Source organism: Balaenoptera physalus (assembly GCF_965194825.1).
Source record: "Balaenoptera physalus genome assembly, chromosome: 3".
Lineage (NCBI taxonomy): Eukaryota > Metazoa > Chordata > Mammalia > Artiodactyla > Balaenopteridae > Balaenoptera > Balaenoptera physalus.
The window spans coordinates 144,959,812-144,978,727 of NC_138890.1; the positions used below are offsets into that span (position 1 = coordinate 144,959,812).

Consider the following 18,916-nt stretch of genomic DNA (forward strand, 5'->3'; position numbering starts at 1 on the left):
ACAAGAGTGAATCCACTGGGCTTTCCACCCACTGCAATCCCCTTCAGTTCCTGCGGTCAAGCAGCCCACTTCACCTCCCAACTACAGATGCAGTTGGGTCCCAAACATTCCACATGTTGGAGTGGACATCCCTAGTCCCAGCCCTCCGTCCTTGACCTCCACGGCAGGCGGACAACCCCGGGTGTGCAAGCAGATTACAGAACCAAAGGCCTTCCAGGTTCTTCCCTTTGACAACCATGGTGGCAGCAGAAGAGCCTTGACTTGGTTTTGCTCTTTTAAATATCACATGCTTGGTCGGACTGTCAGCAGAAGCATTCAGACTGAATAGACTCTTTTTAGTTCCCCTCTTTCTCCTCCTTCTTACTCAATATCCTGAGGGCACAATAGAACTTTTCTTGTCTAAGTCAGCCTGGTGGAGCGGGGAGCGAGGAAGAGTGGATCACTCAACCATTCCCCTAGACATCTCCCGGCCAGGGCTCAGAAAGTGCCACAGGGCTTGGATTCTACATGCCGAGCAGACACAACAGCCAAAAGTGAGGGAGCCCAGCCCCTGGTCCCAGGAAGACCTACTCAATGAGACCACCCTCCCACTTCATTCTTCAGGAGTTCAGGTAACAGCTCTATCCAGGTTTCCTTTTTCAAACCAATGTGTGATTTTTTTTTTTACAGCAGGAAAAGGTACCGCCTCCAAATTCTGGCAGCACAGATTGTGCTGGCTGGAATCATTGACAGAAAAGCATGTTCTGTTGGCAAATAGCAGAAGAGGTGGGCATCAGACACCACAACTCAGCCTCATTGTAGCCAGAAGGGTGATAAGCAGATGAAAATGTGTCTGTCACTTGCTGTTTCATAACTGGATAGGGCCTGTCACACATGCCTGTTCCAACCTCTGGTGCTGCTGGTATTAAATGAAGTCTTGCAACAAAACCAGAGCCCCGGTCCTTATTGGGCACAGACGATTGATTTCATCTTGGCTACTGACAAGCTTGTGCTTACCTTTTGATGAAGAGGAACAAATCTCACTTTCCCCCAAAGCTTAAGGAGCTGGCAGGAAGTGGGGATTCATGTGGAATTCCTACACAGACTAGGGAAAGGGGGCTCTGCTGCCATCAACCCTGCCTTCTCAGAAGGAATCCTGGCAAAGTGGGACAAATGATGACAAAGTGCTACAAGTCATCCGAGGAAATCTATTCAGAGCAACCGGTACCTCCAAAATTTAGTTGGAGACTTTGGCCCTCTTGTATGAATTGCTACCTCTCATGAAAAGAATCACAGGGCCTTTCCCCGCCCCTCCCCCCTTTTAACTAAACTTACAATGAGGTAATTAAAAGAAGAGCATAGGCCTCTTACTCTGTCTCCTACCAGCCGTGTGACTTTGGGCCAGCCACTTAACCTCTCTGTGCCTCAGTTTTCTCCTCTAAAAAAATGAGGATAATAGTAGTACTTACCTCACAGGGTTGTTGTGAGTATAAAATTATATATACTTATTGTGTACTAATATATAATGAGATCATTAATATTTGCCACTTTAAATATTTTGGCATTAGGGATTATTCTGTGTAGAAAAATAGATGGGTTTATGAACATAAGGCAAAATCATGGCTGTGCTTTTCTGTCCATGCTGAGAAACTGTCTGGGGAGGTTTTATGTTGATCAAAACACGTGCATGTACAAGATGGGGCACAAACTTCAGATTCTGATGCTCCAAGAAATTAATGATAAATGAGGGGCAGGAGGACGAGATTGTTCCTTCCAATAAAACCACATCTTTAAAAATGCTCCATTAAAGTTGATCATGAATTTCAAAGGAATCGCGGTGTATTCATGGGACACCCTGGAGAAGTTAGCGTTCTGTTTCAAAGAGAAATGTCTGGGAAGGACTCCATTTCTCTTGGGAAATTATTTTAAAAGTGCAAATCCATGCTGCCTGCATGTTATTTCCATCCATTTATTTAACTACCAGTGCACTTTAAATGTTTCCCAGCTCCTGCGGGAATCCAGAGGCCCCCTTCCTGGACTCGAAGTTCAGTAAAGGTGGTTTTGGGGGAAATTCTACACCCTTGAAAGTTATGGCGGCCTCATCGAGCAGTCACACCGCCACCTAGTGGCGCGAAGGCTAAGTGCACGCGATTGCTTTGAAGCTTGTTCTAGCCTTACTGTGCCTTAAAAGTCGTGTTTTCTTTCAACTACTGGAATCCCATGTTAACGAGAGAGAGAGAGAGAGAGAGAGAAAGAAAGAGGTCAGGGGAAGTAGACAAAACCTTTCACTGGTCTGAGGCGTTAGCACGGGCTGCCTCTGGGTGAACATTTCTAAGAACAAGAATGTGGGCGAGGACCGTAGCCTACTGGCAAAGTTAAGGCTGTGGTCCCAGGGGTTTTGGCTAAGACCGTGGTTCCAGAATCAAGATCTGAGTTTGAATGGGGGGAGTGGGGTCTGCCATTCACCAGCTATGGGCCTTGGGTGAACTACTGAACTGCCCCATGCCTTGGTTTCTTTTTCTATAAAATGGGGATAACAATAACTTCTTCATAGTTTATTATGAGCTCCTAGCAAAGAAGGCAATCCATAGCATTATCTATTGTTGTGACTGTTTTTAAAAGGAAGATGCTGTAGAAGCTGATATCTCACAGGTCAGGTAGCACAGGACAGTGGACCCAATGGACGAACAAACAGGAGACCCAGATTCTGGTTCTGCCACTAAGTAGCTGTGTGACTTTGGACAGATCACTTACCCTGTTTCCTTTCCTGTAAAATGAAGAGCTTGAATTCACTGATGTTTAAGGTTATTTTCTTTCTCAAACACTGTGAGTCTAAGGTAAGTCTTCCCATTAAAATTGGCCCACCTTTAAGGCCCATTTTGATCTTTCCTTTTACCAAAGCCCAGGGTCAAGCATGTCCCAGGCATTTATTTCTATAGTTGCTGACTGATGAGAAATAGAGATTGGAATTGTCTCTGTATCAGCCACTAGGAATAGACCAAGTACATGTTTGGGCAGGGATGAGAATCCAAAGGGAAATCCTAGAAGCTGAAGAATATTCCCCCATCAGAAGCCGGTCTGGGGTTTCTCTGATACATTTGGAGGGTTCAGAACTTGCTTTTTTTTTTAATCTCTGCTAACTAGCCTCCCTTACATGGACAGGAAACCAGCAAAACCACTGAGCTGTATAAATTCAATATATACTTTATTAGTAGTATTGCCAAGTCTGTGCCACCAATGTTGGTTCGACTAGTACCTGATCTTTCTTCCAAGAGCACGTTAAATGCCACCAAAGCTCACCTACTGCATATAACTAATTCCCCACTCTGTTGTTCCAAGCCAGGGGCCATCCCAGCATGGACACCTTGCTCTGGAGTGGTAACAAATGGTGGCTCAGTAAAGGTAATCATGAAACAAGACTTTCTGCCCTTCATCCTAAACCTCATCCATGCAAGTGCTTGGACATTTATAGAAATACAGAACAAAGGCATTTTGGATCTTTGTGAGGGTGGGTGTATTAATTTCTTGTGGATCCTATAACAAATTATCACAAACTAGGTGACTTACAACAACAGAAACTTATTCTCTCAGAGTTCTGGAGACCAGAGTTCTGAAATCAAGGTGTTGACAAGGCCATGCTCCCTCCAAAGGCTTTAGAGGAAAATCCATGTTTTGCCTCTTCCAACTTTTGGTGGCTGCCGGCATTCTTTGGCTTGTGGCTGCATCACTCCAAGTCTGCCTCTACCTTCACATGGCCATCTCCTCCTCTCTTGTATTCTCCTCTTATAGGGACACTTGTCATTGGATTTAGTGCCACCCAGATAATCAGGATAATCCCCTCACATGAACCTTACATCTGCAAAACCCCCTTTTTCAAATAAGGTCACGTGCACAGGTTCTGAGACATGGACATATATTTTGAGATTGCTACCATTGAACCCACTTAGTGAGCACAGAAGACAGAGGGGAAATTTAGAAAGACAAGCAGCCAACATCTGCACCCCAGTTCTATTTACCCATGCTGAATCAGGGTAGCCCCGAAAGATATCCCAGTCCTTGCCATTGAATTTCTGCAACTCTGTTAGCAGGAGTTGATCAATAAAGATGTGAGGATAAGAGCAAGAGGGATCCAGGATCTAAATGGTTTTGCATCATTTTTGTACTCAGATACACCAGGGGACTCTACACCCTCCCATTTGTACTGGCTGGGCTGGTGATTCTCCATAAAGAAATTTTTAGAGAAACAAAGCAGGATGCGTTGGGACATTTAGCATGTGCAGCTTGAAAAAATCTCCAGGGTGATTCTATCACACCCTGTGCTTCTTGCCTTCCTCTTTCCTTGTCTTCACCTCAAAGAGGACATCCGAAATACCTTTATTTACCTTATCAGTCAAAAAATAACTTTAGTCAGTGACAAGTATGCTTGTACCTCTCAAGTCATTTTTACTGGTTTTATTCATATTAGAAATTTGACATTGGTCCATTGTTACATTTTAGCCACACTTATATGTAAGTCATTTAATTTTTTCTAAAAGTTTAAAAAAATATTTTGAATCAAACAAAATTTCATCTGGACAGTAAGATGTTTACATGTAAGTTTGATCTTATTGAAATGCCATTTTCTCCTCCCTTTTGAGTCATTTTCTTTTTTGTTAAATTGAAGTGTAATTGATTTACAATACTGTGTTAGTTTCAGCTGTATAGCAAAGTGATTCGGATATATATTATATATATATAAAATATATTCTTTTTTCAAATTCTTTTCCATTATAGACTATTACAAGATATTGAATATAGTTCCCTGTGCTATACAGTAAAGCCTTGTTTATTTTATACATAGCGGTGTGTACCTGTTGATCCCATACTCCTAATTTATCCCTTCTCCCCCTTTTCCCCTTTGGTAACCATAAGTTTGTTTTTTATATCTGTGAGTCTGTTTCTGTTCTGTAAATAAGTTAATTTTTATTATTTTTTAGAACATATAAGCGATATCATATGATATTTGCCTTCCTCTGTCTGACTTACTTCACTCAGTATGATAATCTCTAGGTCCATCCATGTTGCTGCAAATGGCATTATTTCATTCTTTTTTATGGCTGAGCAATATTTCATTTTATACATATATATGTATATACATATACATATATGTGTGTGTGTGTGTATATATATATATATATATATATATATATATATATATATACACATACATACATACCACATCTTCTTTATCCATTCTTCTGTTGATGGACATTTAGGTTGCTTCCACATCTTGGCTATTGTAAATGGTGCTGTAATGAACACTGGGGTGCACCACCCCCTCTTCCCCCCACCTTGGTATCCATAAGTTTGTTCTCTACATCTGTGTCGCTATTGCTGCTTTGCAAGTAACTTCATCTGTACCATTTTTCTGGATTCCACATATAAGCGATATTATATGATATTTGTTTTTCTCTTTCTGACTTATTTCACTCTGTATAACAGTCTCTAGGTCTATTCACGTCTCTGCAAATGGCACTATTTCATTCCTTTTTATGGCTGAGTAATATTCCATTATATATATGAACCACATCTTCTTTATCCTCTCCTCTGTTGATGGACATTTAGGTTGCTTCCATGTCCTGGCTATTGTAAATAGTGCTGCAATGAACATTGGGGTGCATGTATCTTTTTGAATTATGGTTTTCTCCAGGTATATGCCCAGGAGTGGGATTGCTGGGTCATATGGTAGTTCTATTTTTAGTTTTTTAAGGAACCTCCATACTGTTCTCCATAGTGGCTGTACCAATTTACATTCCCACCAACAGTGTAGGAGGGTTCCCCTTTTTCCACATCCTCTCCAGCATTTATTGTTTGTAGATTTTTTGATGATGGCCATTCTGACTGGTGTGAGGTGATACCTCATTGTAGTTTTGATTTGCATTTCTTTAATAGTTAGCAATATTGAGCATCTTTTCATGTACCTGTTGGCCATCTGTATATCTTCTTTGGAGAAATGTCTGTTTAGGTCTTCTGCCCATTTTTTGAATGGGTTGTTTGTTTTTTTGTTATCAAGTTGCATGAGCTGTTTGTATATTTTGGAAATTAAGCCCTTGTCGGTCTACAAATATTTTATCCCAGTCCATAGGTTGTCTTTTACTTTTGTTTATGGTTTCCTTCATTGTGCCAAAGCTTATAAGCTTGATTAGGTCCCATTTGTTTAGTTTTGCTTTTATTTCTATTGCCTTGGAAGACTGACCTAAGAAAACATTGTTACAATTTATGTCAGAGAATGTTTTGCCTGTGTTCTCTTCTAGGAGTTTTATGGTGTCATGTCTTATACATTAGTCTTTAAGCCATTTTGAATTTATTTTTGTGTATGGTTTGAGGGATTGAATCATTTTCACTTTGCTCTTGCAATCATTGTAACTTAGAAAAAAAGAAAGAAAACATCTCACTGTGGGAAAATATAAGATCAATTTTTTCACATCAGTTCACATCCATCTTTAACCTCACTTGGGTAATAAACTTTAAGCTGCAGCCAGGTGAGCAATCAACACCATCCCCAGGGGACAGTGAATGAACCAGAATGGTGCCCCAGGTCCCTGAACTGACAATTGGACGACTCATTTTACGGACTCTAGGGGCAGCCATCTGCTGGACAGAGACACTAATAGAGTCACCTGCCTAAAACCCCACCCCCACACCAAGACACCCTTAGATCAAACATCAAAAAAAGCAATCAGCATTGTTTGTCTTCTCTTAGCTGTTTCCCCTTTCCAGGTTGCTTGTGATGTTGCAAAGTCAATCAAGATGTTCTGGACAGAGCCATACACCCACTACACCTTGTTCTGTCTCCTTGTTCATCTCATCCTATGAGTAGAACAAAGGTTAACACATCACCTGCCATAATTAGGGATTCTTGTACAGAAGGTAAATTACGAGAGTTTGGTGGAATATTTTTTGTATCAGAAAAGGAAACTAAAAAAGTTTTGTATGTGAGCTGAGAATTTAAACTCCAAATACTAACTACACAAGAAAGAAAGAGATCCACCAGAGGGCAGACAGCAGAAGCAAGAACAACTACAATCCTGAAGCCTGTGGGACAAAAACCACATTCACAGAAAGACAGACAAGATGAAAAGGCAGAGGGCTATGTACCAGATGAAGGAGCAAGAAAAAAACCCAGAAAAACAACTAAATGAAGTGGAGATAGATAGGCAACCTTCCAGAAAAAAAAATCAGAATAATGATAGTGAAGATGATCCAGGACCTCGGAAAAAGAATGGAGGTGAAGATCGAGATGGTGAAAAAATGTTTAACAAAAAGACCTAGAAGAATTAAAGAACAAACAAACAGAGATGAACAATACAATAACTGAAATGAAAACTACACTAGAAGGAATCAGTAGCAGAATAACTGGGGCAGAAGAACGGTTAAGTGACCTGTAAGACAGAATGGTGGAATTCACTGCTGCAGAACAAAATAAAGAAAAAAGAATGAAAAGAATGATGACAGCCTAAGGGAACTCTGGGACAACATTAAATGCGACAACATTCGCATTATAGCGGTCCCAGAAGAAGAAAAGAGAGAGAAAGGACCAGAGAAAATATTTGAAGAGATTATAGTCAAAAACTTCTCTAACATGGGAAAGGAAACAGCCACCCAAGTCCAGGAAGCACAGAGAGTCCCATACAGCATAAACCCAAGGAGAAACACACCGAGACACATAGTAATCAAATTGGCAAAAATTAAAGACAAAGAAAAATTATTGAAAGCAACAAGGGAAAAATGACAAATAGCATACAAGGGAACTCCCATAAGGTTAACAACTGATTTCTCAGCAGAAACTCTACAAGCCAGAAGGGAGTGGCAGGATATACTTAAAGTGATGAAAGGGAAAAACCTACAACCAAGATTACTCTACCCAGCAAGGATCTCATTCAGATGTAATGGAGAAATCAAAAGCTTTAAAGACAAGCAAAAGCTAAGAGAATTCAGCACCACCAAAATAGCTCTACAACAAATGCTAAAGGAACTTCTCTAACTGGGAAACACAAGAGAAGAAAAGGACCTACAAAAACAAACCCAAAACAATTAAGAAAATGGTAATAGGAACATACATATCGATAATTACCTTAAATGTGAATGGATTAAATGCTCCAACCAAAAGACACAGGCTTGCTGAATGGATACAAGAACAAGACCCATATATATGCTGTCTACAAGAGGCTCACTTCAGACCTAGGGACACATACAGACTGAAAGTGAGGGGATGGAAAAAGATATTCCATGCAAATGGAAATCAAAAGAAAGCTGCAGTAGCTATACTCATATAAGATAAAACAGACTTTAAAAGAAAGAATGTTACAAGAGACAAGGAAGGACACTACATAATGATCAAGGGATCAATCCAAGAAGAAGATATAACAATTATAAATATATATGCACCCAACATAGGAGCACCTCAATGCATAAGGCAACTGCTAACAGCTGTAAAAGAGGAAATCGACAGTAATACAATAATAGTGGGGGACTTTAACACCTCACTTACACCAATGGACAGATCATCCAAAATGAAAATAAATAAGGAAACAGAAGCTTTAAATGACACAATAGACCAGATAGACTTAATTGATTCTTATAGGACATTCCATCCAAAAACAGCAGAAAACACTTTCTTTTAAAGTGCGCATGGAACATTCTCCAGGATAGATCACATCTTGGGTCACAAATCAAGCCTCAGTAAATTTAAGAAAATTGAAATCATATCGAGCATCTTTTCTGACCACAATGATATGAGATTAGAAATGAATTACAGGGGGAAAACCGTAAAAAACACAAACACGTGGAGGCTAAACACTACGTTACTAAATAACCAAGAGATCACTGAAGAAATCAGAGAGGAAATCAAAAAATACCTAGAGAAAAATGACAATGAAAACACGACAATCCAAAACTGTTGGAATGCAGCAAAAGCAGTTCTAAGAGGGAAGTTTATAGCTATAAAAGCTTACCTCAAGAAACAAGAAAAATCTCAAAGAAATATTCTAACCTTACACCTAAAGGAACTAGAGAAAGAAGAACAAACAAACCCCAAAGTTAGCAGAAGGAAAGAAATCATAAAGATCAGAGCAGAAATAAATGAAATAGAAACAAAGAAAACAATAGCAAATATCATAAAACTAAAGGTTGGTTCTTTGAGAAGATAAACAAAATTAATAAACCATTAGCCAGACTCATCAAGAAAAAGAGGGAGAGGACTCAGATCAATAAAATTAGAAATGAAAAAGGAGAAGTTACAACAGACACCACAGAAATACAAAGCATCCTAAGAGACTACTACAAGCAACTCTATGTCAATAAAATGGACAACCTGGAAGAAATGGACAAATTCGTAGAAAGGTATAACCTTCCAAAACTGAAGCAGGAAGAAACAGAAAATATGAACAGACCAATCACAAGTAATGAAATTGAAACTGATTAAAAATCTTCCAACAGACAAAAGTCCAGGACCAGATGGCTTCACAGGTGAATTCTATCAAACATTTAGAGAAGAGCTAACACCCATCCTTCTCAAACTCTTCCAAAAAATTGCAGAGGAAGGAACACTTCCAAACTCATTCTATGAGGCCACCATCACCCTGATACCAAAACCAGACAAAGATACTACAAAAAAAGAAAATTACAGACCAATATCACTGATGAATATAAATGCAAAAATCTTCAACAAAATACTAGCAAACAGAATCCGACAACACATTAAAAGGATCATGCACCATGATCAAGTGGGATTTATCCCAGGGATGCAATGATTCTTCAATATACGCAAATCAATGTGATACACCATATTAGCAAATTGAAGAATAGAAACCATATGATCATCTCAATAGATGCAGAAAAAGCTTTTGACAAAATTCAACACCCATTTATGATAAAAACTCTCCAGAAAGTGGGCATAGAGGGGAGCTACCTCAACATAAGAAAGGCCATATATGACAAACCCACAGCAAACATCATTCTCAATGGTGAAAATCTGAAAGCATTTCCTCTAAGATCAGGAACAAGACAAGGATGTCCACTCTCACCGCTATTATTCAAAATAGTTTTGGAAGTCCTAGCCGTGACAATCAGTGAAGAAAAAGGAATAAAAGTAATACAAATTGGAAAAGAAGAAGTAAAACTGTCACTGTTTTCAGTTGACAGGATACTATACATAGAGAATCCTCAAGATGCCACCAGAGAACTACTAGAGCTAATCAATGAATTTGGTAAAGTTGCAGGATACAAAATTAATGCACAGATATCTCTTGCATTCCTATACACTAATGATGAAAAATCTGAAAGAGAAATTAAGGAAACACTCCCATTTACCATTGCAACAAAAAGAATAAAATACCTAGGAATAAACCTACTGAGGGAGACAAAAAACCTGTATGCAGAAAACTGTAAGACACTGATGAAAGAAATTAAAGGTGATACCAACAGATGGAGAGACATACCATGTTCTTGGATTGGAAGAATCAATATTGTGAAAATGACTATACTACCCAAAGCAATCTACAGATTCAATGCAATCCCTATCAAATTACCAATGGCATTTTTTACAGAACTAGAACAAAAAATCTTAAAATTTGTATGGAGACACAAAAGACCCCGAATAGCCAAAGCAGTCTTGAGGGAAAAAAACGGAGCTGGAGGAATCAGACTCCCAGACTTCAGGCTCTACTACAAAGCTACAGTAATCAAGACAATATGGTACTGGCACAAAAACAGCAACATAGATCAATGGAACAAGATAGAAAGCCCAGAGGTAAACTCACACACCTATGGTCAACTAATCTATGACAAAGGAGGCAAGGACATACAATGGAGAAAAGACAGTGTCTTCAATAAGTGGTGCTGGGAAAACTGGACAGCTACATGTAAAAGAATGAAATTAGAACACTCCCTAACACCATACACAAAAACAAACTCAAAATGGATTAGAGACCTCAATGTAAGACCGGACACTATAAAACTCTTAGAGGAAAACATAGGAAGAACACTCTGATATAAATCACAGCAAGATCTTTTTTGATCCCCCTCCTAGAGTAATGGAAATAAAAACAAAAATAAACAAATGGGACCTAAAGAAACTTCAAAGCTTTTGCACAGCAAAGGAAACCATAAACAAGACGAAAAGACAACCCTCAGAATGGGGGAAAATATTTGCAAACGAATCAACGGACAAAGGATTAATCTCCAAAATATATAAATAGCTCATGCAGCTCAATATTAAAAGAACAAACAACCCAATCCAAAAATGGGCAGAAGACCTAAATAGACATTTCTCCAAAGAAGACATACAGATGGCCAAGAAGCACATGAAAATCTGCTCAACATCACTAATTATTAGAGAAATGCAAATCAAAACTACAATGAGGTATCACCTCACACCAGTTAGAATGGGCTTCATCAGAAAATCTACAAACAACAAATGCTGGAGAGGGTGTGGAGAAAAGGGAACCCACTTGCACTGTTGGTGGGAATGTAAACTGATACAGCCACTATGGAAAACAGTATGAAGGTTCCTTAAAAAACTAAAAATAGAATTACCATATGATCCAGCAATCCCACTACTGGGCATATACCCAGAGAAAGCCATAATTCAAAAAGACACATGCACCCCAATGTTCATTGCAACACTATCTACAATAGCCAGGTCATGGAAGCAACCTAAATGCCCATTGACAGATGAATGGATAAAGAAGATGTGGTACATATATACAATGAAATATTACTCAGCCATAAAAAGGAACGAAATTGGGTCATTTGTTGAGACGTGGATGGATCTAGAGACTGTCATACCAAGTGAAGTTAAGTCAGAAAGAGAAAAACAAATATCGTATATTAACACATATATGTGGAGCGTAGAAAAATGGTACAGATGAAACGGTTTGCAGGGCAGAAATTGAGACACAGATGTAGAGAACAAACGTATGGACACCAAGGGGGGAAAGCGGCGGTGGTGGCGGCGGGGGGGTGGTGTGATGAATTGGGCGATTGGGATTGACATGTATACACTGATGTGTATAAAATTGATGACTAATAAGAATCTGCCGTACAAAAAAAAAAAAAAAAATAGAACAAACCTATTTATTATAAAAAAAAAGAAAGAAAGAAGGTCATGATCCTATGATGTATTCGGCAAAACACAGGACTTATCAGAAACTCTGGCTTTAAATCTCCTTTCTACCATGTGCTTGAACTCTGTTTACCTTTCTGTAACAATAAGAATTTACCAGGCTGTTGGGAACATCAAAAGAGATATTATATATGGAATTTTGTTTTTAAATGTGATTACTAGTTCTAATAATAGATTTAGTAATGGGTGTAAAATACCAAACTCCAGAATGTTTTTTGCCAGATGTACGAGTGTTCGTAGAAAAATATTGAGATCATTTATAGCCTGGAATAAGCGATCTTAGTAAAGCACAGACTTTAATCTAGATAGTGGCAAAGTGCCACATACTAGAACTAGCACGTAAGCAAGGAATCACCAGTACCCTCAGGAGGGAATGATGGAATGCATGAATGAGAGGGTATGTGAAAACCCAGAGCAGCTGAAGTCATGTAGCACCTTGGAAACTTAAGGGCGCCTGGGAAAAGAGGGTGGCTAGGTGTTAGGAGCAGGATATACACCATGGAAAGGTTGACATTGAGAACATCACAGTTTTAATGAGAAAAGGTGCAACTGACAGTAAAGAGCCCCATGATGACAAAGGTGAGAGAAACTGCTCATTTCCTGGCAAAGTCTTGCTGCTGTGACTTAGAGGAGAGAAAAAGTGAGGTCAGAACCGTGAGGTGATTATATTATTTAATCCTGATTACAAAATACTGAATGCATTTTCTTCCAAGTTCAAAAGGAGAACAAATAGAATAAAAATGAGTTGAGAGGTGTGGGGGAAGGATTCCACATATTCTGTAGACTGAGGTTTCAAATATCAACCATCTCTGTGTGTGGAATCTTCCATAGTCCTCTTTTTCTTTTTTTCTGAATAAATTTATTTATTTATTTATTTATTTATTTTTGGCCGTGTTGGGTCTTCTTTGCTGTGCACAGTCTTTCTCTAGTTGCGGCGAGCGGGGGCTACTCTTTGTTGCGGTGAGCGGGCTTCTCATTGTCGTGGCTTCTCTTGCTGCGGAGCACAGGCTCTAGGTGTGTGGGCTTCAGTAGTCGTGGCACAGGCTGAGCACAGGCTCTGTAGTTGTGGTGCACGGGCTTAGTTGCTCCGTGGCATGTGGGATCTTCCCCGGCAAGGGCTCGAGCCCGGGTCCCCTGCACTGGTAGGCGGATTCTTAACCACTGCGCCACCAGGGAAGCCCCGCCCTCCATTTCTTATATCTAGTTTTTATTTTCCTCAAATCACATTCTGGCTCCCTCGCTGACGAGCTGCTGCCCCCTGTCTTTTTTTTTTTTTTAATTCAAACAGAAAGTCACAAAAATTATAATCATCCTCATCAGTTCACTCAGTCCCATGTAATTAATTTTTTTTTTCATCTTGATCTTTTGTTAGTGCTGCCCCCTGTCTTGATGGGCTTGTTGAAATCTTCCTCTTCTAAGCAGTTCTCTTCACACAGAACTTTTCACACGCTGGAAAGGAAGTGTCTAGAAAACCCCACAGATGGCCTCCTCTCCCCACCCCCGCACTTTCAGTTTCTAACTTCTTGTCAACTGCAGAAAGGAACTCAAATCCCAGGCTGGGTGTCAAGGTGTCTTTACGTGTGTTGAGAGGGATCTGGGGGCTGAGAATAAAAGACAGCAGGACATTTCTATCTTATTTTTCCTATGCCAAGGAGTATCTTTCTCAGCCATCAAGAATGTTTTATTTCAAATTTCATATGTTTTTAGAAAAGTGAGTTTTCTTTTGCTGTTTTATACTCCTTTTATATGAAAATAGAATAACCATTAGAAATAGTAGACGAAAATAAGATCTCTTTGAGGTGACAGAGTTGGAGGTACAGGTAAAATGAAAGGACTTATATTGTATTATGATGTGGACATTAAATATTATCCTCATATCCAAATAAGCCCCTAGGAAGAGATCTATGAAAATACTTCAATTATCTACAAGTTCATTAGACAAAATGTAAATTCCTCCGAGCTTATCCTCTGATTTGGTATAGTTTATGCAGGCTAAGTGAATTATATCATAAGCAAATGTAAGATAAATTTGCTATAAAAACTATATAAAATGGAATAACAAAAACACATGGCGTCAGGACTGTTTGTTGTTCTATATTATCTACATCCTATCGCCATTCCATTAACATCAAGAAGTCAAAAACTTACAGCAGAACAAATTTCAGAAATACATAGAAAGTCATAGGTAATTTCCTCATCCATTAATGGTTAAGCCATCAGAGACCATGCCAAAGTCAAAACTGTATTTGTGCAGGAGCTATTTGATCAGATGACCAGGAAGAGGTTTGAAGATTCTAATTTGTAGAATGATGGTGATTTTCAAGCCTGTCTTTAAAGACAAAGGGTATCCAAAAGCCTAACTGATCAATATACCTGTAGAGTTCAAGGTGCCACAGCATATGGGAGGTGGGTCTTTACTGGTTAAGCTTTACCAGTTGCTGTGTGACCTGGCTTCCTCTACTTCAATTCACCCTAGAAGAGAGAACCCAGTAGGAACCAGGAAAGAGTGCAGAGCAGCAAGTGCCTGAGATCCCAGAAGAGGGAATGATGATACACAGTGACATCTGCAGAGGTTTTCTGCTAAGATGCCCAGGCCAGCCTCCTGAGGAAAAAAGGCCACATTGACCTGCGTCAAGGGAAGCCATGCACACACAGCTCCCAGAGAGACCCCACTCATGCCAGGTGTTTTCTTCCTACTGTATTTCACCTCACAACGCGAGGCTGGTGTGGTCTGCAGTTCCCTCTCCACCTTCACAAGTCACTGACAAAAATGTAAGGGGTTGTCACAGTCGGGGCTGCCACCACTTCTCCCACTGCCAGCTCCTCCTCCCTATGCTTTGCCCAGCCTGCAGCAGTCCACTCCCACCCCAAGAACTCAATTTGTGGTGAGAAGCACCTTCCCACATCCTGTTGAAGAGGGGCCTGATGCTCCCTTCAGTGTCAGAGGCTCAGCCAACTGGAATCCATCACAGCCCATTCGCCATGAAGTAAACATTCCGTTAAGCAAGGAGCTCTCGAGAATAGATTCATGACTGGGTTCAACGCTCCTTAAGAGGCTAAGGAAATCCTTTTTCCTACTTTCATCTGTGTGATCAGTCATGAAGAAATTCGAGTAAATTCAGCTTGTCAGCCATATGTTTAATAGCGATTATGGAAGGAAATGTGCAGGCGTTATGGGAGTGCTTATTTGGGTAGGGGGTGGCAGAGGGGGGTTGTTTTCGAGGAATAAAATAAAACCAGGTCCCTGCTTTTACATCTCCTTAAGAAAACAGAGTACACACATTAAATACATAAATTATGATTCATTAAGTACCTAAATATTTAGACAGTGTTAACAGGGATGAAAAAAAGATTACTGCTGTTTCAGTGTCTAGAGTGGAGCTTGCCATCTACTCTCTTGTGAAGCATTGTCATAAGTACTGTATTTTCAACCATTAACTCTATCTTGACAACCAAAAGCAATTAAAGTCGTTTTATTACATAATTTCTAACAATAGAAGTTCTAAGAAAATTTATTTTCAGACTAAAATAATCCACCCCCTCCCAAAAAAAATCCCTTTTCCAAGTTTACTGGGTATAGCAGATCAAGTCACTTTGAAGAGAAAAGACAACTTATCACTATGTGTGTGTGTGTGTGTGTGTGTGTGTGTGTGTGTGTGTGTGTGTTGGGAAGTTGGGGAGGGCTTGGCTTGGTCATGAGGAATATATCTGTTGTTTTATTTTCTTTAATCTAGGCAATATAAATCCATGGTGCTAAATACTACTATTGCTCTATGAAAGTTTGAACTGCTTGAGTCTATTCCAAATTTTCAGCAGCCTGCTTCCTACCTCAAGGATGGTAAATTTATCTGGCTTACAGAAGAACTATCTTTTCTGTCTTTTTGCTATACCTCTGGTCAATCCTGGGCTGAGTGGATCCTAAATTTGAATAACATGAGCCATCACCTCAGCAGAAGCTGTGTTCTCCCATGCAGCACGCCACCCTCACCTGCCTTCTTTCCTCTTCCACCCGTGCTGGGCAGGACTAGGGCAGGCTTCCTGGAACACTTTCCTACTACATATGCATCTCCTTGCAGCCTGATGCCACTATGCCGCTCCACCTGGGGTTCTGTTCTGGACAATGGTGGCGGTGGTAGGAACTAATTTTGTTCCTTGAGAAGCACTAGCAATTCAGACCAAATAAATCATGAGTATTGACATGTTATCTCAACATAGTAATAAAAAAAAAGAAAACCTACACATGGTAAAATTGATCAATGATGAAAGAAAGAAGAGGAGAGTCAGAGAGATAGAGGGAGAAAGAGACCAGTTTGGATACACTATTGTTATTTACCAACTCCCTCATGATTAAAAGCATTAGATGCAATCAAGTGAAATCATTTTCTTCTCTTATTCCTTGGGCTCTATTTAGGAAAGAATAACAGCATCCATAAGAGTGGTTCATTCTCCTCACGCTTTAATTACAAAAGTGATATTAACACATATTAAGGAGGTAAAATTAGGCTCAAAGTTATTTTACATTCATTAGTTACCCATGATTCATGGGTGTTTTATTTCTTTTGTGCTTTACAAATGAAACTTTACAAAGGTGAGACTTTCAAAGACAAGGAACTTTGAAAACAATCTAGTGATAGTCTTTTGTATTATTAGTTTCTCTACAGTTATTTGTAGGTTTTAGAGTGTATTACATTATAAAAATTAAAAGCAGAATTTCTGGTAAGATGTTTCCAATTATTCAGGAGCAAGAGTATTAGCTCAGGGATTCTCAATCTCAGCACTATTTCGACTGATAATTCTTAGTTTCGGGGTCTGTCCTGGGCGTTGTAGGATGTTTAGCAGCAGCCCTGGCCTCTATTCACTAGTTGTCAAGAGCACTTTCCCAGTCGGCCATTTCAATCAAAGATGTCTCCAGACATTGCCAAAATTGCCCCAATTTGAGAACCTCTGGATTAACCTAATGCCCAGGTTATATTTAAAACCAAACAAAATCCAGTTACCAATGTTATTAATTTTCCATATGAAAATATGTAGATGAACTAGCTGCAAAAGAAAACATTTTCTTGATGTGTAGTTTCTTGATGTCTGTCCTAAATGCCATCTCAGCCTTTGATTAAGTATGTACTTGATTTATTGCCTTTATGTAAGTTGCCGAAAGCAAAAAAGATTTTCTGGAATCTGGAGTTGTTAACCAGAAGTACAGAGGATACAGCTAAAGCATTTTTGCATCTTCCCAGGGACTGTGAAAAGCATGTTAAGTTTATGTTAGTGAAGGTATATAATTCTGAGGAAGGGGAAAACATGGAGGCTAAAGGAAATTCATTTCTGTCAAGAGCATCTCTACAATTACACCTGTATAATTATAGAGCAATGCACGGGAGTAGTTTTGGCTAAACATCGTTCAGACGTTCTCTGACTTAAAATGGTTCGATTTAGGATTTTTCAACGTTATAATGATGCAATATGCATCTAGGAAAAACCGAACTTTGAATTTTGAATTTTGATCTCTTCCCAGGCTAGAAACATGTGGTACGATACTCTCTCGTGATGCTCACAGCTTCCAGTCAGCTGTGCAATCATGAGGGTGAACAACCCATGTAGTTGCAGCCATTCCATACACATACAACCATCCTGTTTTACTTTCAGTACAGTATTCAATAAATTACCTGAGGTATTCAACACTTTATTATAAAATAGGCTTTGTGTTAGATGATTTTGCCCAACTATAGGCTAATGTAAGTGTTCTGAGCACGTTTAAGGTAGGCTGGGCTAAGCTATGATGCTTGGTAGGTGAGGTGTATTAAATGCATTTTCTATTTAGGATATTTTCAACTTACAATGGGTTTATCTGGATGTAACTATCATAAGTGGAGAAAGATCTGCACAAACTCATTAACAGCTGGAATTAATAACAATTTGCTTCAAATAAATTTGGAAAATAAATTTCAAGTAAATTTCAAAATAAAATGTTTGTTTTACTTAAATATCTTAAACTCTGAGATCTCCTAGATTGTGAAATGCCTCTTCTTAAGAATAAACAGAAGCCAGATCTTTAAATCATTAAAACTTACAGAGGTCCTGCAAATTAATGTAAGGGGTTAGTAAGGGAGAAACTGGATGGAAATTATGTGAGAACTCTCTGTACTATCTTCTGAATTCTTCTGTAAATCTAAAACTGTTGTAAAAAATAAAGAAATTAAGTCTATTTTTTAAGAGATGGTGCAAATAATATGCACTGATATGGATCCAATTATCAAGGGGGAAAAAGGAGAATTAATATTGAAAATATTTAACAACTGGAATTGCACAGGCACCAAGCAATCAGAGTGGCTGCTGATAACACATCCAGCTGAGCTGGTGTGTAGCAACTTAGTATCAGTTCAGGATAAAAGCAAGGTGCAAAGCAAGGGTTTCCATTTATGCAAAAAGCGGGGACAGAAAGGATGTGCATGTGTGTTCATTTTTATATATTTGTATATGCACAGTTAGAAATATACATAACAAGCTGATAACAGTGGTTGACTGACTGACTCTAGAGAGGAACTGGGTAAGTTCACCATGTAATTTACTGTTTAAAGCAGGTCAATTTTGAGAGTAAAAGGGAGCATTATTAATAATTATTCCAGAACAATAGGCATGAACTTGTACTGTACTGATAAGTCAGTATTTATGATCCCCATAGAACTGGGGCATGAGGGCTTGGAGGGTCAGGGTTTAGAGCAGGCTTACTTTTCCCTCTTTCATAAAATACATTGCTCTTACCCTCTTTTAAACTTT

The 18,916-nt window shown here is 39.2% G+C and overlaps 1 protein-coding gene across 6 annotated transcripts in view; it reads left to right on the forward strand.

The window, feature by feature from the left end:
* Positions 1–18,916, forward strand: part of FYB1 (FYN binding protein 1) — a 180,392-nt gene that overhangs the window by 63,956 nt on the left and 97,520 nt on the right. The window contains exon 2 of one of the 6 annotated variants that reach the window (XM_082453722.1): positions 475–611. The exons of 4 other annotated variants lie outside the window; for them this stretch is intronic. The gene's annotated coding sequence lies outside the window, so the exon portion shown is untranslated. Of the gene's footprint in view, positions 1–263; positions 612–18,916 lie in introns of those variants that run through there. One more of the 6 variants, XM_082453726.1, reaches the window with a different exon arrangement.